This window comes from Mixophyes fleayi, chromosome 7 (assembly GCF_038048845.1).
Source record: "Mixophyes fleayi isolate aMixFle1 chromosome 7, aMixFle1.hap1, whole genome shotgun sequence".
NCBI classification, from domain to species: Eukaryota; Metazoa; Chordata; class Amphibia; order Anura; family Limnodynastidae; genus Mixophyes; species Mixophyes fleayi.
In genome coordinates this window covers 24012691-24016881 of record NC_134408.1, presented here as the reverse complement: position 1 = coordinate 24016881, position 4191 = coordinate 24012691, and positions in this window count along the sequence as shown.

Sequence of the window (4191 nt, the reverse complement as noted above, 5' to 3'; positions counted from 1 at the left end):
CTGAGTTACTGCTATCAGTACTAGCTCTGTGTGTGACACTGAGTTACTGCTATCAGTACTAGCTCTGTGTGTGACACTGAGTTACTGCTATCAGTACTAGCTGTGTGTGACACTGAGTTACTGCTATCAGTACTAGCTGTGTGTGACACTGAGTTACTGCTATCAGTACTAGCTCTGTGTGTGTGACACTGAGTTACTGCTATCAGTACTAGCTCTGTGTGTGACACTAAGTTACTGCTATCAGTACTAGCTCTCTGTGTGTGACACTGAGTTACTGCTATCAGTACTAGCTCTCTGTGTGTGACACTGAGTTACTGCTATCAGTACTAGCTCTCTGTGTGTGACACTGAGTTACTGCTATCAGTACTAGCTCTCTGTGTGTGACACTGAGTTACTGCTATCAGTACTAGCTCTTTGTGTGACACTGAGTTACTGCTATCAGTACTAGCTCTGTGTGTGTGACACTGAGATACTGCTATCAGTACTAGCTCTGTGTGTGTGACACTGAGTTACTGCTATCAGTACTAGCTCTCTGTGTGACACTGAGTTACTGCTATCAGTACTAGCTCTCAGTGTGTGACACTGAGTTGATGCTATCAGTACTAGCTCTCTGTGTGACACTGAGTTACTGCTATCAGTACTAGCTCTCTGTGTGACACTGAGTTACTGCTATCAGTACTAGCTCTCTGTGTGACACTGAGTTACTGCTATCAGTACTAGCTCTCTGTGTGACACTGAGTTACTGCTATCAGTACTAGCTCTGTGTGTGACACTGAGTTACTGCTATCAGTACTAGCTGTGTGTGACACTGAGTTACTGCTATCAGTACTAGCTCTGTGTGTGACACTAAGTTACTGCTATCAGTACTAGCTCTCTGTGTGTGACACTGAGTTACTGCTATCAGTACTAGCTCTGTGTGTGACACTGAGTTACTGCTATCAGTACTAGCTCTCTGTGTGTGACACTGAGTTACTGCTATCAGTACTAGCTCTGTGTGTGACACTGAGTTACTGCTATCAGTACTAGCTCTCTGTGTGACACTGAGTTACTGCTATCAGTACTAGCTCTCTGTGTGTGACACTGAGTTACTGCTATCAGTACTAGCTCTCAGTGTGACACTGAGTTGATGCTATCAGTACTAGCTCTCAGTGTGACACTGAGTTGATGCTATCAGTACTAGCTCTCTGTGTGTGACACTGAGTTGATGCTATCAGTACTAGCTCTCTGTGTGACACTGAGTTGATGCCATCAGTACTAGTTCTCTGTGTGTGACACTGAGTTGATGCCATCAGTACTAGTTCTCTGTGTGTGACACTGAGTTGATGCTATCAGTACTAGCTCTCTGTGTGACAGTGAGTTGATGCTATCAGTACTAGCTCTCTGTTTGTGACACTGAGTTGATACTATCAGTACTAGCTCTCTGTGTGTGACACTGAGTTGATGCTATCAGTACTAGCTCTCTGTGTGTGACACTGAGTTACTGCTATCAGTACTAGCTCTCTGTGTGACACTGAGTTACTGCTATCTGTACTAGCTCTGTGTGTGACACTGAGTTACTACTATCAGTACTAGCTCTGTGTGTGACACTGAGTTACTGCTATCAGTACTAGCTCTGTGTGTGTGACACTGAGTTACTGCTATCAGTACTAGCTCTGTGTGTGACACTGAGTTGATGCTATCAGTACTAGCTCTGTGTGTGACACTGAGTTGATGCTATCAGTACTAGCTCTCTGTGTGACACTGAGTTACTGCTATCAGTACTAGCTCTCTGTGTGTGACACTGAGTTGATGCTATCAGTACTAGCTCTCTGTGTGACAGTGAGTTGATGCTATCAGTACTAGCTCTGTGTGTGACACTGAGTTACTGCTATCAGTACTAGCTCTGTGTGTGACACTGAGTTGATGCTATCAGTACTAGCTCTGTGTGTGACACTGAGTTGATGCTATCAGTACTAGCTCTCTGTGTGTGACACTGAGTTGATGCTATCAGTACTAGCTCTCTGTGTGACAGTGAGTTGATGCTATCAGTACTAGCTCTCTGTTTGTGACTGAGTTGATACTATCAGTACTAGCTCTCTGTGTGTGACACTGAGTTACTGCCATCAGTACTAGCTCTGTGTGACACTGAGTTACTGCTATCAGTACTAGCTCTCTGTGTGACACTGAGTTACTGCTATCAGTACTAGCTCTCTGTGTGTGACACAGAGTTACTGCTATCAGTACTAGCTCTCTGTGTGACACTGAGTTACTGCTATCAGTACTAGCTCTGTGTGTGACACTGAGTTACTGCTATCAGTACTAGCTCTCTGTGTGACACTGAGTTATTGCTATCAGTACTAGCTCTGTGTGTGACACTGAGTTACTGCTATCAGTACTAGCTCTGTGTGTGACACTGAGTTACTGCTATCAGTACTAGCTCTGTGTGTGACACTGAGTTACTGCTATCAGTACTAGCTCTGTGTGTGTGACACTGAGTTACTGCTATCAGTACTAGCTCTCTGTGTGACACTGAGTTACTGCTATCAGTACTAGCTCTGTGTGTGTGACACTGAGTTACTGCTATCAGTACTAGCTCTCTGTGTGTGACACTGAGTTACTGCTATCAGTACTAGCTCTGTGTGTGACACTAAGTTACTGTTATCAGTACTAGCTCTGTGTGACACTGAGTTACTGCTATCAGTACTAGCTCTCTGTGTGTGACACTGAGTTACTGCTATCAGTACTAGCTCTGTGTGTGACACTAAGTTACTGCTATCAGTACTAGCTCTGTGTGTGACACTGAGTTACTGCTATCAGTACTAGCTCTGTGTGTGACACTGAGTTACTGCTATCAGTACTAGCTCTCTGTGTGTGACACTGAGTTACTGCTATCAGTACTAGCTCTGTGTGTGACACTGAGTTACTGCTATCAGTACTAGCTCTCTGTGTGACACTGAGTTACTGCTATCAGTACTAGCTCTGTGTGTGACATTGAGTTACTGCTATCAGTACTAGCTCTGTGTGTGACACTGAGTTACTGCTATCAGTACTAGCTCTGTGACACTGAGTTACTGCTATCAGTACTAGCTCTGTGTGTGACACTGAGTTACTGCTATCAGTACTAGCTCTCTGTGTGACACTGAGTTACTGCTATCAGTACTAGCTCTGTGTGTGACACTGAGTTGATGCTATCAGTACTAGCTCTGTGTGTGACACTGAGTTACTGCTATCAGTACTAACTCTGTGTGTGACACTGAGTTACTGCTATCAGTACTAGCTCTGTGTGTGTGACACTGAGTTACTGCTATCAGTACTAGCTCTGTGACACTGAGTTACTGCTATCAGTACTAGCTCTGTGTGTGACACTGAGTTACTGCTATCAGTACTAGCTCTCTGTGTGACACTGAGTTACTGCTATCAGTACTAGCTCTGTGTGTGACACTGAGTTGATGCTATCAGTACTAGCTCTGTGTGTGACACTGAGTTACTGCTATCAGTACTAACTCTGTGTGTGACACTGAGTTACTGCTATCAGTACTAACTCTGTGTGTGTGACACTGAGTTACTGCTATCAGTACTAGCTCTGTGTGTGACACTGAGTTACTGCTATCAGCAGAGCCGTAACTTAGAATTCTGGCGCCCTGGGCGAGAAAGACAAATGCCGCCCCCCTAGCCCTCAATTTTAACCAAATTAACCCAAAATATTCCTAAATTGCGCCCCCCTTCAGCGTTGCGCCCTGGGCGGTCGCCCCTGTGGCACAGCCCTAGTTACGGCCCTGGCTATCAGTACTAGCTCTGTGTGTGACACGGAGTTACTGCTATCAGTACTAGCTCTCTATGTGACACTGAGTTACTGCTATCTGTACTAGCTCTGTGTGTGTGACACTGAGTTACTGCTATCAGTACTAGCTCTGTGTGTGACACTGAGTTACTGCTATCAGTACTAGCCCTATGTACACTGGATACTGAGATGTTGCTATCAGTACTACTGAGATGTTGCTATCAGTACTAGCTCTGTGTACACTGAGTGAGAGGTATCAGTATTAGTTCTGAGTACACTGATACTGAGATGTTGCTCTCTGGCCGCTGCCACTTTCATCACTTCCACGTGTCCACCAACAACACAATCTCTCATTTCCTGGTGGGACCCGGACCCGCCCCCTCGCTGGCCGCGTGTTACGTGCTGCGCTCTGTGATTGGTCGGTGCGGTGA